The sequence below is a fragment of the Dasypus novemcinctus genome, chromosome X (assembly GCF_030445035.2).
Source record: "Dasypus novemcinctus isolate mDasNov1 chromosome X, mDasNov1.1.hap2, whole genome shotgun sequence".
Classification (NCBI taxonomy): Eukaryota; Metazoa; Chordata; class Mammalia; order Cingulata; family Dasypodidae; genus Dasypus; species Dasypus novemcinctus.
In genome coordinates, this window is record NC_080704.1 from 83,033,583 (window position 1) to 83,057,912 (window position 24,330).

A 24,330-nucleotide genomic window follows, 5' to 3' on the forward strand; every position below is an offset into this window, starting at 1 on the left:
AACTCTAAGCTTTTACCCCAAATAAATATGCTTCATAAAAGCCAACAGATTTCTGGTACTCTGCATCATCACCCCTTTGGCTGATTAATACACCATCTATCCAGTAGGGGCCTAATATCCAGCATCTATAAAGAACTACTACATATCAAAAATAAAAAGACAACCCATTTTAAAAAATGGATAAGAGATTTGAATAGACACTTCTCCAAAGATGAAATACAAATGCCAAAGAGCACAGGAAAAGATTCCCAACATCACTAGCTATTAGAGAAATGCAAATAAAACCTACAATGAGACACCAACTTACACAATTAGACTTGTGGCTATTAAAAAAATGAGAGGACTACACGTGTTGTGAGGATGTGGAGGAAAGGGAACACTTATCCACTGCTGGTGGGAATGTGTAATGGTGCAGTTTGAGGAGGACAGTTTGGCATTTCCTTGGGAAGCTAACCATAGAAGTGCCATATGATCCAGCAATCTGACTGCTGGCTATATTCCCAGAAAAACTGAAAATAGGGACACAAATAGATATGTGCACAATGTTCATAGTGGCATTATTCAGTATTGCCAAAAGTTGGAAACAACCCAAATGTCCATCAACAGATGAATGGATAAGCAAACTGGTATATACATACATCAGAATATTACTCAGCTATAAGAAGCAATGCAGTACTAACACAGGGGATAACATGGATGAATCTTGAAGACATTTTGTTGAGCAAAGGAAGCCAGGCACTGAAGGAAAATATTACCTGACTTCACTTATATGAATTAAGCAAATTGAGCTGACTCACAGAGCTAGTCTGGAGGATAGGTTTACAGGAGACAGAAAGGGAGTAGAGGGTGGTGAGCCAATGACCATATGGGTAAAATGTGATAAGGTGGAAGGGTGTGGTTTTGCAGTGGATGGGCATGACAGCGGTGCAGTGATGCTATTGGATTTGGCTGTGGTATGTGAAGGGAAGTAGGGTGGTGGGTTGGGTTTGCCTATCCATGGTACTGGGGAGAGGGTTGGGGGAAGGAGCAGGTGAAATCTGGGGACTTCCATGTCTATGGTATAAATTACAATGTTGGAAATATTCTTTTGGCAAATATGGCAGGAGAGGGTTACTGGTGTAGGGTGTTGGGGATGGGGGATATACAGTAGAGGGCATACCTGGGACAGGCTTCTGTGGAATATGTAGGTGTTCATCTTGTCATAGTATGTTATCTCAGTGGGTGGAGGCCCACACAATAAACAAGAAAATTTTAAACTCCCATTGTTGAAGCAGTTAAGAGAGGTTCAATTATTTGTGTATAGAAAGGCCAGGACTCCGGAATGATTTTAAGAAGGAAAAATAGTTTATTGACCGCTGGCCGGACTCGGGAGCTTTGTTCAAACCCGAGCCTGGAGCAAGATCTTCATGTTCCTTTTATACAGGGTGGGGAGTCACATGGTGCTTTCATCAAAGAAAACTACTTTCTCTGTTAGTTAAGTCTCTGCCTGAGTACCAGGTAGGTTTTGAATTAACATATCGCCCACACCTTAGGTGAGCTTGAATTAGCATCTTGCCCACATTCTGTCTGGATGCAACCTTGAGTACACATTCAGTCTTACATCCTTTCTGAACATTCAAAGCCCATATCACTTAACTGGATTTCTAGAGGCTAGGCACACTTGGATATAGAATTAGATGATTTTGAATTTATGCACAGGCTATATTATATTTCCCATTGGAGGCCAAGTCCAAGTTCCCTTAAGTTTTGGCATCACCACCATCAGAGTTTCCCTGGACTGACTGGTATGTATATAGAGTTTGCATTACTAAATTGCTTCCTGGGACTGAAGTCATTGCCATGGTCACCAAGAGCAGGACTGCAGCCTCTTACCGTTCGACACCCACAAGTCAGAACAGACAGTTTAGGTTAAGGTTATCTCTGAAGAGACAAAGAGCCTCCTACCCATAGCCCACATCACCATCCTGGGGACTCCTGCTATATTCTCAATTAGAGGGACAAGAACCCCTTGAAAACACAGGCAGTGATGAAAGAAAGCAGACCAATATGTCAAGCCTTCAATATTGCAAATAACTATGAATCTTATTGTTCAAAAATTGAAACTTAGTGGTTATCATAGGTTCTGAAGGGAGGGCAAGGGAAAAATAGAATAGCTGGAACATAGGGCATTTTTAGGGCATTAGAATGGTTCTGCATGATTTTGCAGTAATGGACACAGTTCATTTTAAATTTCATCAAAACCTATAAAAGTGTATGATCCAAAATGTAAACCATAATGTAAAACAATTACCATTGTTAGTAGCAATGCTTCAATATTTGTACATCAATTGTAACAAACATACCATTGACACATAAAATGTTACTAATAGGACAGAGTGGAAAAGGTAGAAGGCATTAGGTATATGGGAACCCCCTATATGCTCTATGTCACTTTTCTATAACCTAAAGCTTTTTTGAAGATAAAATGAAAAAAAAAAAGGTACTGTGAGAATATACAGAAGAAAAGGTCACCATACATACAAGACAAAAGATCTAACAGTGATGAAAGAAAAAATGTCTAAAAATTTTTTTTTATTATTTCAAAATTTTTTAATTTTAAAAAATTTTATTTGGTATTTTAAAAACTATTATTTCATTTTCTTATTAATTTTATTTGGCTATTTGGCTTCATTTTTGGAGAGGTTTTGGATCATAGAAGGGTCACAACTGTGGCAGGAGAGGATTGCTGGTGTGGGATGTTGTGATGAGGAATGCATGGGACAGGGTTCATCTGGGGTGTGCCTCTAAAGCATATGAATATGTTCAAGTGTTTATGGGATGTTGCCTTGGTGGGTGGAGATCCACACAATAACTGAAAGAATATTTAATTCTCTTCCTGGGGAGTTCTACATTCTTTAATAAGATGGCAAGAACCCCCCAAGTGCAAGGGAAGTGCCTAGGGGAGGAAGTCAGACCATTACACTAGGCCCTTGATATTGATGATTGTACTTATGAACCTTTTCTTGTGAATTTGAAACTTAACCTAGTATTATATACTGCCTAAGTGTTACCTCCTGAAAACCTCCCTATTGCTCAAATGTGGCCTCTCTCTAAGCCAAACTCAGCAAATAAACACACTACCTTCTCCCACCATGGGACATAACTTCTAGGGATGATCCTCCCTGGTACTGAGCGATTATTACCAAATGCCAACTAGCAATGCATCTGGGAAAAGACCTTAGCCAACAGGGAGGAATGGTAAATACAAATGAGTTTTTATGGTTAAGAGATTCCAAAGTGAGTCAGGAGGTCATTCCAGAGGTAATGCTAATGTATGCCTCAGCAGGATCTCATTGACTGCCACAGTAAATGGTGCCACCCATAGCAGGGCTCCTGAGGGCTCTAGTGACATCCAGACACTATAAGCATGGCAGACAATCTCAGGAATTCAACACCCTGTCAGTGAGCCTTACTTTAGAATTTATGCTTCCCAGTGTAAGAGTTAGACTCATTTATAGTTTCCCTACACATGACTCTCCTGCCGCTTTTATTTGAATCCATAATTAGCACTATACTTGTTAAATATATGTCCCAGAGTTTTGGTCTGCCCATGTGACAGTTGAGCCCTGAATCTCAACAGAGTTGCAACACCCACTATCCAGTTCATTGGACTCACCCAGGACAATTAAGGAGATGATGATGGACAACACCCATCCCTAGGAACAGAGAGTGTCTGCAACTGTAAGCAAGATAGTTCCATCCACCTGCCCCATGGGATCTAAGTCCCCTCTCAATTGGAAACTGAAGGGGCATTGCTATTCCCAAATCCTCAAGATTGGGGAATGAAGAATGGATTAAAATAGACTTATTATTATGTTATCACGGACTTAGTATTCTAGCAATGAAAGAACTTTTATCATTGATAAAAAGGCAGTGTCCAATAAAGGTTCTGAGGGGAGAGAGAGGGAATAGGTGTAATATGGATGCATTTTTGGGACATTAGAATTGTCCTGCATGACATTGCAATGATGGATACAGGCCATTATATATTTTGTCATAATCTACAAAATTGTGCTGGATAGAGTGCAAACTACAATGCAAACTATAGTCCATGGTTAGTAGCAACACTTCAGTATGTGTTCATCAATTGTAACAAATGTATTCCTTACCATTGTAGATACTTTCTATATTTTGGGATGGGTTTTGTCCATTATTATCCTTTTGTTAGTTGTCCTGGATGAGTCCAATGAACTGGAAAGTAGGTGTTGCAACTCTGCTGAGATTCAGGACTCAAATGGTATATGAAGAGACCAAAGATTTAAGTCTCTGGATCATATAGTTAATGGGTATAATGCTAAATATAGGTTCATATAGGAGATGCAGAAGAACTAAATTAGGTTCAAATAAGAGGAGAGATTATAATTGAGTCTAATTCTGTTACATTGGGGGGTGTATATTCCAAGGTAAGGCCCACTGACAGGGTGGTGAATTCTTGAGATGATCTGCCTTTCCTATAGTGTCTAGATGTCTCTAGAGGCCTCAGGAACCCCCTTGCTTGAGGCATTGTTTACTGAGGCAATGAGATCCTCCTGAGAGATGCATAAAAGTAATCTCTAGAATGACCTCCCAATTCACTTTTAAATTTCTTAGCCATAAAAGCTGCTGGTAGCAATGTACCAGAAATATGTTGGCTTTTATAATGGAAATTTATTAGGTCAAAAGCTTACAATTCTGAGGAGGTGAAGGATTCTAAAATTTAAACTCTAAATCAAGGCGTCATCTGAGATGCTGTTTCACCGAGTTGCAATTGTTAGAAAATCAGGCATATGGCATATCTCTCCCTTCTCCTGCAGGCCTCATTGCTTTCAGCTTCTGGCTAAAGTTTCTTCCTTTCATCCTCAAATCTCTGTTGAGTCTAGTTTCTGGTCCCTGGGGATTTCCTCTCAGCTCTTGGGTTCTTTCTCTGTAGCTTTGTTCTGTGTCTGTGGCTTTGTATTCCTCCTTTCATAAGTGACTCCAATAAACAGATTAAGACCCACCCTGAGTCACACTCTAACCCAAGGCCTTTACCTGAGGTAATTTAGTCAAATTTCCCCACTTCATTAGGTTTACATGCACAGGAATGGATTAGCTCTAAGGACATGATGGTCTGGGGTTGATCCAGCTTCAAACTGTTACATCCTGAAAAACCAAATCCCAAGCTCTACCAAAATATATTTGAATGCTCTTGGTGACTAAGGTTTACATTGATACTACTTAATCAATAATGGCACAAAAACAGAACAATGACTAGTCACTTTGATAAAATCTTGGAATACATTTTTTGCTAAAGTAGATATTAAGCTTACATTGGCAGTGTGATCAATGGTGAGGCTATGATTTCACAGTAAGGCACAGTATCTTGAGAGTCATACAACTCATGGTTGGCAGTCCCCTAATGGTTTTGTTAATTGAAAAATTGCATAGGAATTCCAGGCAATGAACTGCAGAAGCAAAAGAATGTTAAGTAGTTAATACTATTAGAATACACCATTTAAAAATAGCAATATTGAATTAAAAGTACAAGAAATACATTAATAATGGATAGTTATATATATAAAGCACTAGGATGTGCTGAGCAAACCAGGTGGTATAAAGCATTTAAAAAATGCACTGCCTCAACAACTTTTAACATGAATAAAATTAAATTTATTTTTGAAATGAAAAAATGCAGCTGAAAGTACTGTGAAGTGTATATAATATGGGTTGCTAGAGAAGAGCAGCAAAGTGAAACCAATCATACTGTAACATATTTGTGGACAAAAGGTAATAAAAGATAAAACTGGAAACCAGTGCAAATCACTAGCAATGGTACATTGATACATACTATGCTTTTTTGGTTCCCAAGATGGCCTATCACAGGCCATATGCTTAGTGAGGTAATGTTAAATGTAACAGGCATAAACTGAAGTTACTGCAACAGTTAAAATACTAAAAGTGAATATGTGAAGTAACAAAACATGGGAATTTTAGAATAGTACATTAAGCCTTAACAATAAAATATAGTCCCTCATACATTTTTCATATATATGGTAAATGATTGGTTTAGGAGAAATACTAACAATGGTAGCTGATGAAAATAAATTATCATAAAGTTTTTAAGTGCTGGTGGTAAATAACCAAAATCATGCAGCCAATAAATGAGGACATAGAATTAAATAAGAAATGGTACATGAGCAATACACCTTGGTGCACACAATTTTAATATCTAAGCAAAACTATATCAGCCAGCACCTGCAATTGGACAAAATCAGGAAATGAAAAGAGCACTCTTGAAAATCCTGGAATGTACTTTTGGTTCAGTTAACTCTGAGTCATTGCAATATTGTAATAGTCCTCTACCTGGACCAAATTTCTGATAGGATTGGCTTAACTAACATCTTCAAAAACGCAATGCCATATTGCATAGTACAGAATATCCACAGAATAGCCACAAGTAGTACAGAATAGTAGTACAGAATATCCACAAAAAACATGTGTGACAAGGTAGAGACAAACCTGGAAATATTTCCCCACAATATTACAGAGAGAGGTGATAAAAAGAAAACCTACAAATGCATGTGGACATAAAATATTAGAAACTAATAAATAGACTTTAGCAAAACTAAAATCTGTTTATTGGCTCTGTTGTAATGAACAGATTGTAATGTTATGGATGTTTTCTATGACCAAATTACTGATGGGAGTGTTGAACCAAACACTTCTAAAAGGAAATGATTTTTTGGGTAGAGAACTAGGTTCCACAATAATTGATGCCTTTTGACCACTAGACTGTACCAAATCCTTTTTTTTTTTTGGGTTGGGGGGGGCTTAAGGGTAAAAAACCACTCTATCCTGGCTATGGAGGTATTGATAAGCCCAGTACTTGATATCTTGAGTAACAAGAAAACTACAAACAAGATAATCACACTGGCAATGACAGATATTTTCCTAAATCTACTATAATGCAAAACCTGAGAAATACAATGTCCTCAAGATTCCTACACTGTATTATTGGCTTTCTACCACTGAAGCATCAAATTGGGGTGCTACTAGAGCAATAATCCCTGAAGAGAAATATGTGACCAATGTCACTGACACAAAGAAACTGGATAAATGAAGTACTAGCAACTTTCCATAATCATTGTATGTTGTCCAGAGAGATGTACAGAATTTAAAGGTACATAATGAAATGCAGTGAAAAAAGAATGCACCATTGCTGGAGAACCCATTAATGGTACTGGTAAATAGTCCTTGTAAGATCTGAAACAACAAAACAAACAAAACACCACACTTGAGAACCCTTTAAAAGGAAAAAGATGTCACTCAAGCAGTTGGGCCCTTGCCTACCATGTGGGAGGTCCTGGGTTTGGTTCCTGGTGCCTCCTAAAAGAAAAAAAAAGGATAACAACCACACAGAGCAGACAGCTAGTGCAAAACAACTAGGCAGGGAGCAGAAATGAATAAAACTTTAAAAAATCCTTTTACTAATCCTTAAAACTCATTTACATAAACATGCAATATTAAAGCACCTTAACAATGATGTAATATACTAGAGACATATGATGGAATGAGATTGTAATGCTAGTGAAATAGTTCCTTTACTGGGAGTAATTTTTGACTTGCAGTGTACATGGAGGTTCTGCCAAGAGTGCTGCCATGTGGACAAATGTGGTACTAGATAAATTCTATATTTGACACCTTGGTTCCACAAGAAGGCACCACATCTATTCTTGCCAACAATATGAAATGGGAAAAATTGATCTGCAGTCAAAATTACAATTAGATGGTCTTAGAAACTAACATATGTGATAACTGCTATTACATAATAACACATCTAAGAAAATTGTAATATCATGGTACATCAGAAAAGTTAGAAAAATAAAACTAAAAGTTAAGCCCATGGATCTCCATTATGTTTCTGGCTATAATTGAGGCAATAAAGTGTGCTATTTGGAATGAATTTCCTAAATTCAGGTCCATCTTCAATCATGTAAATTTCCAAGGGGCAATGTTGTATGTACAAGTTCTGCGTTTCCATAGAACTTCTGATTACCTCCAATTTATAAACAATTCAGTAACAAATGTGCAAAGGTAAAATACCTGAGAAATGATGAAAACTGCAGGAATTACTAACAGTGAGCCTAATAACTAAACAATCGCCATGAATAAATTCAAGAACCAAGAGATGCTAATAATTTTACCACTAAATTTATCCATATATACTTTGGGTAATCAAGGGTATTTTTAAAAAAACCTTTTTCTCTGCAACACCAAGGATGTGATTGCCATTAACTAGGATCAAATTTCCAGTGGGAACTTTGCACTGAACACTGGCTAAATGGCGACATCTTGTGGACAAATTACAAAATTCCCAACCACATAGTTACCTAAGGTCCCACAGCCCCAAATACAAAATTTTAAAATATACTAGGGAAAACACATACCACGAATGTTGGGAGAGTGTAGTTCTAAGGATACTGACAAATAAAAATAACAAATTAGGTTATACTGTCATAAAATAGCCGACCTAAAAGGCAAATAGCATACATACCACTAAATTTATTTATTTTTTTAAGATTTAAAAAATTTTTTCTCTCCCCTCCCCTCCCCCAGTTGTCTGTTCTCTGTGTCCATTCACTGTGTGTTCTTCTGTGACTGCTTCTATCCTTATCAGCGGCACCAGGAATCTGTGTTTCTTTTTGTTGCATCATCTTGTTGTGTCAGTTCTCTGTGTGTGCGGTGCCATTCTTGGGCAGGCTGCACTTTCTTTCGCACTGGGTGGCTCTCCTTACAGGGCGCACTTGCACATGGGACTCCCCTACCCAGGGGACACCCCTGTGTGGCATGGCACTCCTTGCACACATCAGCACTGCACATGAACCAGCTCCACACGGGTCAGGGAGACCCGGGGTTTGAACTGCAGACCTCCCATGTGGTGGGGGATACCCTATACATTGGGCCAAGTCCGCTTCCCAATATCCCTAAATTTAAAGCAAGACTTGTTACACATTCAGATGTCTTTATTAGTGAATGAATGGTTTCTAATATGGCCAATATTCCTATACAGGGGGGAACTTTCAAAGGAAACTGTATCTAGTAACTTATAAAAGGGTGACATGAGAACAAGAAATAGTACAAAAATTTCATGGTAATGCTTATTTTGGTCCACAACACAGTATCAAATTTGACATCTATTAACATGTGAAAAATATGATGGGTAGTGAGAGTCTAACAATGCTGATAAAAATTTATAAGAAGGTGGGAAGCAGCTGTGGCTCAATCAGTTGGGCTCCCATCTCCGGGTTTATGTCCTGGGGCCTCCTTGTGAAGGCGGTCTTGCCTGCATGTTGCAGAAAGTCACCCACCAGCCTGCAAGCACCCCAGAGCACCACCTGGCCCTCAGATGCCACAGAGTGCCACCCAGTCCGCAGATGCCATTGAGTGCCACCTGGCCCACAAGTGCCTCAGAGAGCCAACTTAGCAAGGTGACACACACAAAAAAAGGGAGACAAGCAAAAACACAGAAGAGCATGCAGTGAATGGACACACAGAGCAGATAGCAAGCAAGCTGCAAGGGGGGAGGGGAAATAAAATAAAAAATTTATAGGAAGATGATCCCCCAAACAGTAAAGGTCTCTCAACCTTTGAAAATAAATTATAGTAAATTAAGGTTTCACTAAAAAGTCTTATATTATAGGCAGAGAAGGATCAAGATTCTACTGAAATGGTACTGTGAAATACCTCATGAGAAATTTGCACCTAATGTAATTTCTAAAGGGACAATGTACTTAATGGGTGGAGATTCACACAATAATCAAAAGAATATTGAATTCCCACCCTGGGGAGCTCTGTCACATTCTCTAATGGAACAGCAAGAATCATCCAAGTACAGAGGCAATGGCTAGCCTTAGCCTTCAGGAGGATGGTCAAAGACCCTTGACATATATTTTTTAAAGATTTATTTTATGTATTGCCTCCCCCCCCACCACTTGCACTTGCTATCTGCTTTTTGTGTCCATTTACTGCATGCTGTTATGTGTCTGCTTGTCTTTTCCTCTTCTCTTTAGGAGACACAGAGAACTGATCCTGGGAACTTCTGACATGACTTCACCTGAGCCACTTCAGCAACCTGGTATGTTGTGTCTCTCATTGTCTTTTTCCTCTGTGACTTTTTTTGGTTGCATCAGCTCTCCACATGGGCTGCCAGCTCTCCATGCAGGGCCACTTTCGCCTTTGAACCCAGGACCTCTCATATGGTAAACGGGAGCCCAATCACTTTAGCCACATCTGCTTCCCCAGGCCCTTGATATTGATGCCTGTGCTTATGAACCTTTACTCTTGAAATGGAAACTTAGCCTAGTATTATAGGGTGCCTAAGACTTACTGTCTGAGAGCTTCTTTGTTGCTCAAATGTGGCCTCTAAGTCAAACTCAGCATATAAATGCAATAACTTCCCCCAGCATGGGACATGATTTCCAGGGATGAACCTTCCTGGCACTAAGAGACTACCACCAAGCACAAACTAGCAATGCAACTGGAAAAAGACCTTGACCAAAAGGATGAAAGGGTAAAGAGAAATGAGTTTATATAGCTAAGAGACTTCGAAGTGAGTCAGGAGGTCATCCCAGATATTACCCTTACGCACATCTCAGCAGGATCTCATTGATTGCCAAATTAGATACTACCACAAATAGTGGGGCTCCTGAAGGCTCTGGAGACACAGGGGCACTATGGTGAGGGCAGATAGCTCAGGAGTTTGGTGCCTTGCCAGTGGGCCTTACTTTACAGTTTGTGCTCCCCAGTGTGAGAGAGTTGGACTCAGTTGTGGTTTCCTTACACATGGCTCTTCTGTACTTTCTTTTTGAACCTATAGTTAGTATTAGAGTTGATAGTTTTATGTCAAGGAAACTTAAATCTTTGGGCTGTCCATGTCTCAGCTGGGCCCTGAATCTCAGCAGACTTGGAACACCTACTTTCCAGTTCATTGGGCTCACCCAGGACAATTAACAAGGAGATGATGACTAACAAGAACCATCTCAATGAGAGGTGGAGGCGTCTTCGGGACATGGAGCTGCCCTGGATGGTGCTTCAGAGGTAATCACCGGACATTGTAAATCCTCACAGGGCCTACATGATGGAATAGAGGAGAGTATGGGCCATGATGTGAACCAATGTATATGAGGTGCAGAGGTGCCCAAAGATGCACTTACCAAATCCAATGGATGTGTCATGATGATGGGAACGAGTGTTGTTGGGGGGGGGGAGAGAGGGGGTGGGGGGGTGGGGTTGAATGGGACCTCACATATATATTTTTAATGTAATATTATTACAAAGTCAATAAAAAATAAAAATAAAAAAAAAAAAAAAAAAAAAAAGAACCATCTCAAGAAAAAGAGAGTCCCCAAGTGTAAGCAAGAAAGTCTAAGAAGAGGTGTAATATGGGGGCATTTTTCAGGACTTGGAGTTGTCCTGAATGATATCATAGGGTCAGATGCAGGACATTATGTCCTGCCACAACCCACTGAATGGACTAGGAGAGAATGTAAATTATAATCCATGCTGTGTAGCAGTGCTCCAAAATATATTCATCAAATGCAATGAATGTGCCACATTGATGAAAGAGTTCAGTGATGTGGGAAGAGTGGGGGTGGAGGTGGGGAGGGGGGTATATGGGTTCCTCTTATATTTCTAATGTAATATTTTGTACAATCTATGTATCCTTAAAAAATAAATGTAAATAATCTTTTAAAAAATAAATGATAGAAAAAAGCAAGTCCCATCCATCTGCCCCATAGGATCTAAGACCCTTCTCAATAAGAGGTGGAGTAGGCATCACTATCACAGAGTTCTCAGGACAGGGGAATGGATAAGACAATGGACTAGAGTAGACTTACAGTTGTTCTACTATAGACTTGTGATCCTAGCAATAAAAGAACTTTTATCACAGATGTGAAGGCAGTGGTCACTGGAGGTTCTGAGGGGACGGAGAGGGAAAAAGAGGTGTAATTTGGGGGCACTTTCAGGATTTGGGAATTTTTCTGAATGACATTGCAATGACAGATACAGACCATTGTATATTTTGTAATAACTTGCAAAAACGTGCTGGAGAGAGTGTAAACTACAATGTAAAGTATAATCATCACTTAGTGGCAATGTTCCAAGATGTGTTCATCAATTGTGGCAAATGTACCACACTAATGAAGGATGTTGTTGATGTGGGAAAATGTAGGAGGGCTAGTGAGCAGGGCATATGGGAATCCCCTATATTTTTTGTGCAACATTTATGTAATCTTTCTTTTATATATATATATATATATAATATATGTATGTATATATATATATATCTTAAAAAGTGTCTGTCATAGCATCATCATTATATAGTAAAATCTTTATTAAATGAATGATACATATTTTTGTGAAAATCTGCATAAAACTACACAAGCAATAAAGAATTTTATGCAAAAAAAAAGGGGGGGCTAGATTCTAATACCCTTTAATGGTGGAAGGAAAAATAATGGGAGGGCTGCAGTTTGAGTGGGTTTTCAATCTACCCCAAGGAAGCTAAGAAAAGCTGTCTCCAGATCTTAATGTTACCACCTAAAATCTGATGGGGCCTGATCAAAGGCCTTGGATCTGATTCCACCATTCTGTGAAGAGGTAACAAGCTGTCCACCATAGAAAAGTCTAATGCTGAACAGGCCGTTGATTTAACCATACTGCCCACTGTACCTCAGAATGAAGGCACCTTTCAGATTCTGCCTAAAGCTACCTTAAGTTTGGTGTGATAGGACATTAGGCACCAGGTATCCAATGGCAGGATAAATGTTGTGACTATCATCCATGATATTTGGCATTATTCAGGGGCCAACAGGAAAAAAAGTGACTTCCTGGACATACTATTCTAAATCCCTAGCACTGTGAAAATGAGAGGTCACTGAAGATATGCAAAGCTAGAATGAGAAAAATCTAGCATGTTCCCCCTAATCACACTGGCTCATTCCATGGTAAGTCAGTTCAAAACCACTGTTAATTTGAGCATTCATTTTCATAACTGCTAAATTGTTATTCAAATGGGCCTGAGTAGCTGGGATTAAAGAAAGACTCACAGGCAAAACCAGAGTAATGCACAGAGCATGAGTACAGTCTAAATAGGCCAACCAAACAACTTCAATTTAGGAGGTAAAGGGAGAAGTCTTAAAATGAGACTGGTGAAAGGATAAATTTAGGCATTACCGTAAAGTGGCAGCCCTCCTCCCCCCAGTTGTCTGGCTCTAGATGTGAGCTCCAAAAAGCCAGCAAACAAAAGCAACTTTTATCATACCACAAAATATAACTGAGTCACTGACACTCCTGATATCCCAGGAGACCCTGATCCCTATCCCAGATATATTTATATATCAAAAGACTTCTCCATCTTAAAGAAAAGCAACTCTCTTCTCAGCAGCCTTCCTTACTGTGGGACAGAATGATTCCTCACTTAACTCTGCAATCCTCAGTGGAAGGACTGGGAAGTCAAATGGAGGCTAAAGACCTGAAGTTGGAGGTGTCTAAATTTCCAAAGCTGAACCTGCAAGGAAACATCTAGGGCAAAACAGTTGATTCGATGGCAGGTTGGCTCCCAGGAATCTGTCCTCATAGCCAAATAGAGACATTAAAAAGCAGTTCTCTGCCTGGGGAGCCAATGGTGTACTTTAGAACAAGTCTTACTCTAAAGGGTTCCTTCCTTCAAGTGCGGTTAAGTTGCAAAAACATGTGCATATATGTTAGAATGGAGACATCATGAGAGAGTAGACCAGAGGACCAAAGCTGACACTGAGACAATTAGGGTAGGCTCTTACATTAAAAGATATGGGTACAACAAGGGAGTCTATCATTTACTGGCTGGTCATACTTGACCAAGTTCTGAACCTCTTGATTTAAATTCCCTATCTTTGAAATGTCATAAAAATATTGACATCACAGTTGGTGAGATGATTACATCTCTTAGAATAGATTAGGACAATTTCTAGGTTTGGCCATTCCTAAAACAAGCCAAACCTGAGAGGAAATGCCCTTTTGTAAAGGTCATGTGTATGAGGACACTGTATCCACCATGTTTGAAAACTATCAGTGGAGACAATGGTCACATCCAGGTGCCCCAATGAAATGGCAGTTAAAACTGTCATACTTATGCTGTAAACTTTTCTGCCTGTACCTAATTTGCCCTATCCAGCATTTAAATGTAAAAAAAAAAAAAAAAAAAATGATTCTTACAGGGTCCCCGGTCTTCTAGGCACACTGTACCATGGTGCAAATGGATATTGAAAAGGACCTCATTTTTACCTCCAGCTGAAGCATCACTGATAAAGACAATAAGAGATCAGATTACAGAACAGAAACTTTGGGGCCAAAGTGCTTAAGCACTTTGTGACCTTTGGGGACATATTAATATGCATAACTGACCTCAATTACCCCATCTGAAAAATAAGGGACAAGATTAGAATGTTACTGCATGAGGATTAACTGAGTTAATGCACATATAGGTACAACTATTACCAAAAGACTATTTAAAAATAGAGTTGTATAAAGCTGCTATCTTGAAAAGAATAAAGAGGTATGAAATGATTAAGAGGTACTTAAATGGGAAGAATGCAGCTGTATTTAGTAAAAAAAAGTGCTGGAAAAGCAGATTAAAAGGGTAAAATAATCTTGCAAATATTAAAACTACATTAAGAAAAATAAGCAAAGCCATTTCCTAACATGGGGCTTATACAGGAAGACAAAGAATGGTAAATGACAAGAGGGCACAGGATGATTGTTTGTCAGAGGTGAGAATTAAATGTGAAGAAGGGTAGGAACATCTAATTAGCTTACACTTAGCTTTGCTCATATCAGCTAGTCAAGGGTTGCAGAACAGGGCTCCCTCCTGTTTCCCCCAAAGTATCTGGTTTCTTATTTATTATAAAAGAAATTGTCAAAGACATTCCCATAAACTTGTCAAGTACATTGTTATATTCAAATATTTGAAAAACTAAAAATAATCCTGTTTAAGAAGGAAAAATGGATCTAGATGTTATAAAAACCATGATCCAGATGAGACATTTCTATGAATTCATAAAGATAGGAAAATATTCTATCTAAAAATGTTATCAGGGAAGTGGATGAGGCTCAAGTGACAGGGCTTCTGCCTACCATATGGGAGGACCTGGATTAAATCCCTGGGTCCTCCTGGTGAAAAAGAGATAGCATGCCTGCATGGAAAGATGAGTGCCTGCATGAGGGCTCATGCAGTAAGCCGAGTGCCCATGCAAGTGCCTGTGCGGCAACCCAAGTGCCCATGTGGTGAGCCAGTGACCACACGGTGAGCCAAGTGCCCATGCAGGGAGCTATGCAGCAAGACAATGATGCGACAAAAAAAGAGAGACGACAGGAAGGGTCAAGGTGAAGCGCAGGAGAAACCAGGAACTGAGGTGGCACAGCTGACAGGGAACCTCTCTCCACATCAGAGGTCCCCAAGATCAAATCCCAATGAATCCTAGAGGAGAAAAAAATGAGAAGACAAAAAGGATACAGATCACACAGCAGAATGGACACAAACAAAAACAGAAGGGTGGGGGGAGGGGGATGGGAAAAATAAAATAAAAAAATTATCAACACACACAAACATACCAGAAAGAAATGTATTTAAAATTCAAGTGGTTCTGTATATAGTTTTATTCTTTTTCCTAGGGTTTACAATAAATACTTACGCCTTTCATAATTTTAAAAATTGTATAAAGGGGGAAGAAAATGATTCTTTGTAACCTTGTGCAATATATATACATTTTGAGTTATTCCTCCCTAAAAGAAAAAATTGACATAGGGGCCTCAGAGAATATGGAGGAATTAAAAAGGAAAAAAAGAGTAGAGTGGCTGCTCAGGGAGTAGATATCAGTTTTACAACACGACACACAGACCTACATTTAAAATGACAGCTGGAAAAATATTCTTCAAACCACATAAAGTTATTTTCCTCAGTTAGGGTTACCATTTAATTTTAATTTGGAAGGAAAGGAATAAGCAATGATGTCAAAAGATACTATAACTAGAATAAAGAAAACATTTCTGCAATCCTTTTTATTCTATTAATATAGCTATTAGTCAGCTAAAGGGGTGCTGATGCAAAACACCAGAAATTGGTTGGTTTTTATAAAAGGTATTTATTTGGGGTAGATACCAGGCCATAAGCCTAAGTTACTTTGCTTACCAAAGTCTATTTTCACATGTTGGAACAAGATGGCTGCTGACTTCTGTGAGGGTTCAGGCTTCCTGGGTTCCTCTAGGCTCAGCTCCTGTTTTCTCCACAATGTTAACCATAGACTATGAGGCTCTCTAGGCTTTGCCTCTCTCCACAAGGTCAGCTGTAGACTATCAGGTGAACAGCTCTCTCTCTCTCCCTGGGGCTCCAGCTTCAGCATTAAACTCCAACATCAAAACTCCAATATTAAAAGCCCTTTAACTCTGTCCTTTGCCATGCCTTTTATCTGTGAGTCCTCAATGATGTGGCCTAATCAAAGCCCCAATCATAACTCAATCACACCCAGGTACAGACCAGATTACAAACATAACCCAGTATCTTTCTGGAATTCATGACCATATCAAACTGCTACAAGCTGCCTCATAATTCTAATAGTCCAAAGTTGTGTCTTGATACTCCAGTCGTTTCAAGACTTTTTCCCCTCCCCTCCCCCTGTCCTGCTGTTTTTACTGTGTGATCTTCTGTATTTATTTCTTCTTCTCATTTTTTCTCCTCTACGATTCACTGGGATTCAATCCTGGGGACCTCGGATGTGGAGAGAGATTCCCTGTCCCCTGTACCACCTCAGTTCCTGGTTTCTGCTGCTCTGCCATTGACTGTCCCCTTTGTCTCTTTTTTGTTGTGTTATCATCTTGCTGAGTGACTCACTTGAGCAGGCACTGGCTTGCCACATGGGCACTTGTCTTGCCATATGGGCACTCGTGTGAGGACTTGGCTCACTGTGCAGGCATGCTTTCTCTTTTTCTTTACCAGGAGACTGCAGGGATCAAACCCAGGTCCTCCCATATGGTAGCAGAAGCCTTATCATTTGAGCCACATCTGCTTCCTCATTTCAATACTTTTACACCAAGAATTCGACAACAAATCTCTAGGCTACAATTTACAATTAGTCAAGTTAATTAGCCTAATAAAATGCAGAAACAACCGAAGATATGTGCATTTTCTAGAGCAGAGCTGTCCATTAGAAGTATAATGTAAACCATACGTAATTTTAACAGGTAAAAATAATTCTAATATATTTTACTCAAATATATCCTACTTCAATATATATCATTAAGATATTTTACTTTTATCATACAAAGGCATTAAAACCATTTTTTTTACACTTACATCACACCTCTATTCTGATGCTAAAAAATTCATTAAACACTGGATCCAAAAGATTTCATAAAAGTTACATTTTAAAAAATGTAGGTTCACACACCGAAGCTTTTCAAAACGTACTTAAAACTGCAGTGTTTGTAATTGCAAATGACAGGGCTCAGTATGTTCGGTTCAACAACTCTCTTGTATATATACCAGACTTGTTTCATCAATAGGAAATTGCCTCTTCACATCTTGGGGAAACTCCTTCAAACCTAAGTCTTTTAGTGAATGAGGACAAAGAATGAACAAAATAAATGATGACAACACTGGAAACTTTATTTGCTTGGTTTCATTTCTAATGTAATGACATTATTCTTAAAAGTTCATGATAAATGCAATACCAATGTAATAAAAATTTTATTATTGCATTGATGGAGCAAGTTAATTTTATATTTATTTTTAGAATTCCAACACAAATAAAGGTATAAATTGCCTAACCATTAGGGACCCAGAATATAATCATATTCAAACTACTAGAGATCATTTGTACTTCTAGAATACCAATGAAAAACATAAGATAGATTTTAAATACTGCTGTAAGTTTTGATAGAGGAAACCACATTGTACTAGTTAGCCAAAGGGGTGCTGATGCAAAGTAACAGAAATCTATTGGCTTTTATAAAGGGTATTTATTTGGGGTAAAAGCTTACAATTACAACGCCCTAAAGAGTTAGACTCAAGGCTGCTTTCCCATGTCAGCCACCACATGTTGAAGCAAGATAGTGGGCAATCTGTGCTTGGTTTCTCCTTCCTTCTTCTTAAGGCCCCATGGGTCCAGCTTCTTCCAATCTCAGCTGTAGGCTGGCATAGGGCTGGTCTCTCAGGGCTTACTGTATCAGTCTAGCATAGGCTCATTTCTTTCCAGGCCTTATCAGTAAGGCCTGTTCTGTTCACTTCGGTTGCAAACTATCAGGTGAACGGACCATCTCTCTTCCCAGGGCCACAGGATCAAAGTTCTCTCCTCTTCCATGTCTATGGAGCACTCTCTCTCCCTGTGTGTCACCTTCAGTGAGTGTCCATTTATATCAGCCCATCAAAGGGGCAGGTAGTCAACTCTGAGTCATGCCCTACTGACTTGGTTGAATCAAAGCCCTAATCTTAACAAGTAATTTAATCAAGACATACCAGCTGAATCTAGTGCATTCAAAGGGTATCACACCCAGAGGAATAGTTTACAAACATAATCTCTCTTTTGGGGATTCATAAATAATTTCAAATTGCCACACACAGAGAAAACAAGTGTTGAGAAAATCCATTCTGGAAATAGCTTTCCAAACATGTAACATTTATATTTAAATATGACTTGTTCCTGGGGAAAAAGCTCAACAATATGGTAATTAAGACATTAGGTCAGTGGCAGACTTGGCCCAGTGGTTAGGGCATCCATCTACCACATGGGAGGTCTGCGGTTCAAATCCCGGGCTTCCTTGACCCATGTGCAGCTGGCCCATGTGCAGTGCTGATGTGCTCAAGGAGTGCCGTGCCACGCAGGGGTGTTCCCCACGTAGGGGAGCCCCATGCGCAAGGAGTGCGCCCCATAAGGAGAGCCGACCAGTGCGAAAGAAAGTGCAGCCTGCCCAGGAATGGTGCCACACACATGGAGAGCTGACACAAGATGATGCAACAAAAAGAAACACAGATTCCCATGCTGCTGACAACAACAGAAGTGGACAAAGAAGACGTAGCAAATAGACACAGAGAACAGACAACTGGGGGGGGTAAGGGGAGAGAAATAAAATAAATCTTTAAAAAAAAAGACATTAAGTCAATTCTAAATACAAATAAAATTTCCATCAATATATTAACTTTACTGAAATTTGGAAAAATTGTTAGAGTAACCTTTCCCCATTTCTCATCATATACTGATATAATTTCTCTAAAAGGTATTATTCTATGCTTGTTTTTCTTATCTCCTGACACTCAATCTCTGTTATATCACTAGCTGCATACAAACCTAAGGAATAAACAGCTCAGGGACTAAATTCTAGAGTTAACATTTTAAAATACTAAAATGTATAGTGTACAACAAAAGGTTACAAAACAAAAAAAAAACCTGAGAAACAAGATAAAAATCCAAAAATTATCAATGAAGGGGGCCAGAATTTGGACTACGGGATAAAACTTGAAAAAAAAAAAGAATATAGGGGGCAAGTGTAGCTAAGGGGTTGAATGCCTGCTTCCCACGTGTGAGGTCAATTCCCAGTTCCTCCTAAAAAAAAAAAAAAAAGAATGTAAAGGACTTATACATGAAAATGTTGCTAAAATTAAGATCTAAAAAAATTGAAAGACACCCCCACATTCATGAATTAGAAGACTAAATTTTGTTAAGGTGCCAATTCTATCCAAAGCAATTTATAGATTTAACACAATCCCAATCAAAATCCTAATAGCCTTCTCTGAAGAAACAGAAAAACCAATCATGAAATTTATATGGAAAGATAAAGGGTCCTGAATAGCCAAAGCCAGCATGAAGAAGAAAACACAGTTGGAAGACTCACATTTCTTAATTTTCATACTTATTATTAAGATACAGTAATCAAAACAGCAGGGTTAATAGCAAAAGGACAAACATATAGACTAATGGAATTAAAGTTAAAGTTCAGAAATAAACCCAGCTGATCTGTGATATAAGTGCCCAGTCCATTAACTATAGAAGTGTCTCTTTGACAGACAGTATTGGGAAAACCAGATATTCATTATGCACAACCACCTTTCACCATACTATAAAAAATAACTCAAAAGGGATCAAAAACTAAATATAGAAACCAAAAGTATAAAACTCTTAGAAGAAAATGTAGGTAAGCATTTTTAGACTCTCATTTTAGGCAATGGTTTCTTAGACTTTACACCAAAAGCATGAGCAAAAAAAAGACAAATAAGATAAATGGACTTTACTGAAAGTAAAAATTTTGTGCAAAGGACTTCATCATAAAAGCAAAAATACAACCTATAGAGTGAGAATATATTTGGAAACCACATACCTGATCAAGATTATCCAGAGTATATCATGAAACAGTATCATTCAACAACAAAAAGACAAAATTCAATTAAAAAATGAGCAAAAGACTTAGACATTTCTCCAAGAAAGACATATGAAAAGATGTTCAACATCATTAGACTTTAGGGAAATGCAAATCAAAACCATTTGTACCCACTAGAATGGCTATTAAAAAAACACACAACAAAATGTGTTGGAGAGGATATGGAAAAATAGGAAAACTCATTCATTGTTGGTGTGAGTGTGAAATGGTGCAGCAGCTGTGGGAAACAATTTGGTGGTTACTTAGAAAGATAAATATACCACCATATAATGCAGGGTGAGTCTTTTGTGGACCCCTAGAAAATTATGTTCTTGAACTAATCCTTTCCTGTGGTTCTGAGTCCCTTAGATTACATTATATTCAGTTAAAGGACTTTCTGATTAGACCACATTTGATTAGCTCACTTCAGCTAAGGGCCTTGGATTAGATTGTGAGACCCTTTGATTGTATGGAATTCAGTTGGGGGAATGTCAGTGAGGCATGATCCTGGTTGGGTCTCAGTCCTCTTGCTGGAATCTTTTATAAGTGGAGAACTGAAAGCAGAAACACACAGAGAAAGAGAGCTGCCATTTTTACCCTGTTATCTGAGGGAGGACTCCAGAATCGCTTGCAGCTGCAGAAAGACAAACCTGGAGAAGCTGAGAAAGAGGCCAGAGGCTGGAATCAGCAGAATGTCTGATCACCCACAGCTGAGCTCTCCTGGATCACCCACAGCTGAGCTCTCCTGGAGGAGAAAGCAGAGATGAGCTGCCATTTTGCTTTGCCATGTGGCAGGAATCCAGGATCATCAGAAGCCGACCTTTGGTGAGGAAGTACCTCTGATGATGCCTTGAGGTGGACATTTTCACCACCTCAGAACTGTAAGCTTTTACCCTAATAAATTCCCTTTTTATAAAAAACACATTTCTGGTATATTGCATTGGCAGCCTTAAGCAAACTGAAACACCCAGCAAAACCACCTCTAGGTTTATACTCTAAAGAATTGACCCAGAGGTATTTTCACACTGATGTTCATACTGGCATTATTTACAATTGCCAAAAGATGGAAGCATCCCAATTGTCCATCAGCAGAAGAATGGATGAACAAAATGTGGCATTTACAAAAAATTTAGTATTATTCAGCCATAAAAAGAACAAAGTTCTGATATATGCAACAATATGGATATCCAGCAAAAGCAACCTGCAGAGATGAGAATGAGATTAAGATATTTCCATATAAACAAAAGCCCAGGAAGGTCATCACTAGGCCAACCCTTTAAGAGATCCTAAGAGAGTTCTGCAGGTTGACAGGAAAGGACAATATATTAAAGCTGCATGAAAAAATGAAGATCTCTGGTAAAGACAATGTCATAGGTAAATATAAATGCCAGTACTATTGTACTTCTAGTTTGGAACTCCACTTTTCACTTCCCACAGAATCTAAAAGGTAAATGCATAAAAAGGTAAATGCATACACTTATATCTATAACAAATATTCCACCACAATGTGGTGTGTTGGTAAAGGGGTGTTATATGGAAATTCTACACATGTGCATGATTGTTTGGTAAGTTCACATCTATAATAAAAATATATTTAAAAATAGGGTAGGTTGGGGGAAAATATAAGATATGGACTATATTCAGTAGTAGTATTTTCACAATGCTCTTGCATAGTTTGCAACAAATGTTTCACAACAATGCAATGAATTGGTGATGGGGTGATGTATGGGACCCCTATGTGATGTTATACATGTTTATTTTGTAAGTTCACAACTTTTACTGTTGAGAAATAAAATGCATAACCTTGCAGAAAAAATATATGAGCCACTCCTGCCCCCCTGCTTCTGTAATCTAACAAACCACTCCTGACCCCCACTTCTGTAAATCAGCCTGCAAAGCACAGCCTCACACCTGCATTCTGCTTCTGTAACCCTGCTTGCAAAATTTTGCCTAGCAACATTAGCCAATGAGCAAAAGTCATGCTGATCTCACATAAAATCCTATATAAACCAATGAAAATTGAAAAACAGGACTCAGAATTTGTAGACTGATGCTCCTCTGGGCCTGTGTGCAATAAATCTGTTCCTCCGCCTCTCTGAATGCCATCTTGGATTTCTTCTGCAGTTCCGAACTCCTGGCTTTACTGCAACATTACCATACACTTATTGTTGCATATGTTCATGTATGAATGATATACATCAATAAAAAAAATAAAAAATACAATACAGTAATGATTTTTGAATCTTAATGTATAAATATACAATTTGTGACAAGTATATAAAGGTGGGGGAATGGAGAGGTATAATGCCTAGAATGCTTGTATAAATAATGCAGTTTATGTTGAACATCTTGGAATCTGGGATTTTAATACATGACCATTTTGTTTCTGGGAAAAAGAAATGTGCTGTTTGACACTTACCCCAGCCCTTGCTTCAAGAGAGGCAGAGAACATAAAGAAGCTTGTGTAGGAATTCCTCCAGACTCTACCTCTGTCTTTTCCCCTTATGCTATCATTAAAAAGACTATGTATTCTTAATAAAACTTAGCCACAATGAATACAACTATATTCTGAGTCCTGTGACCTTCTAGTGAATTCTGATATAGTGATCCCCAATGCACCATCTATTTGTTGATAGTAAGTCACCAAATCACATAGGCAACCTGTTGGAAACTGAGGCACAGTGGCCTCACAAGGAGACATGCTGTCTCCATGGCTATGCTTGCAACCTAAGGAATGCAGTAATTAAGAGTTCCTGGCAAATGGGATGAAGCTGTTAAAGGTTGAAAGAAAAGATGAGCACATACCTTTTGTACTAAATAGAACACTTAGACTTTGTACCCTGAGATAAGATTTTTTCAGTTCCTTAGTAATGCTAATAGTTAACTTCAAGTTGTGGCTTGTTGTCATTTGGCCACATTGTGGGAAACAAAGGCATGTTGTTTCCATAATAGGAAGTTACTTCCTGACCACTGGGTCATGCTGTCCCTAGAGATTTATGTGCAGGTGGCTAATCTCTCAGGGAGATGTAACATTCTGGCAGAACCAGACAGTATTCCCACAGAACCAGGACTTGATAGAACAGAATAACCTGGGTAACAAGATTTATGAGTATATTTGTTTCAATAATATAATAGAACATCTTGAGCTATGGTTACTATCTTATCCACTGTGTTAAGAATGAGGTAATGGGAATAGTTAGCTAGAATAGTTGCTGGTTCTCACGATTGCTTGGGGTATATAAAGAAGCCTCTGATATTAATAAACTTGTCTGATGAGCTTGAGGCTTCAATGCTCTCAGATCCCCTGAACCCAATCTCTGTCTTTCATTCCTGATACCCTTCAGGTCCGCAACTCCAACACTGCATGTTGTTGCTTGTTGTCATGTAGGCTACATGTTGCTGCTACTTGTCACATAGACTGGGGTATATAGAGAGGCCCTGAACAATAAAATTGTCTGAGTCTCTACTCGCAGACCCCCTGATCCCAGCTCTCTCGTTCTTTCTTTCTCTTTCTTTCACTCTCCTTTTTCTTTCATTCCTGATACCCTTTGGGTCCAAATCTCCAACATCAGGCCCAACATGGGGCCTGAAGAAGTTAGTGAGTCTTCCAAATCAGTGTCGGGAACCGCAGAAAAGACCTTGTCGAGGGTTGTGTGACATCCAAAGCAGTGTGACTCGAGTCTTCTTTTAGGTAAGTAACATTTTCTGCGAAGTCATCAGGGTAATGGGTAATCAAATGGGATGTGCGGAAGCATATTTAAAAACTGTATTGAAAGTTTATGGGCTGGCTGTAAAAAGTTATGAATTACTAGAATTGCTGCTTTAATACAAAAGCATTGTTGATGAGTCAATTGTAAACTGTATGTTTGTATTAGTGTTTTAATTGTT

The 24,330-nt window shown here is 38.8% G+C and overlaps 1 long non-coding RNA gene across 7 annotated transcripts in view; it reads right to left on the reverse strand.

Annotated features, from left to right (window-relative positions):
* Window positions 1–17,677: 17,677 nt before the first annotated feature.
* LOC111765414 (uncharacterized) overlaps window positions 17,678–24,330 on the reverse strand; it is a 72,418-nt gene continuing 65,765 nt past the window's right edge. For 4 of the 7 annotated variants that reach the window (XR_011647965.1, XR_011647960.1, XR_011647962.1 and 1 more), the window contains 2 exons: window positions 21,040–21,187; window positions 17,678–19,631 (listed from right to left, as the gene is read on the reverse strand). This is a non-coding gene — a long non-coding RNA (uncharacterized lncRNA). The remainder of the gene's footprint in view (window positions 19,632–21,039; window positions 21,188–24,330) is intronic. The other 3 variants (XR_011647964.1, XR_011647966.1, XR_011647961.1) reach the window with 3 other exon arrangements.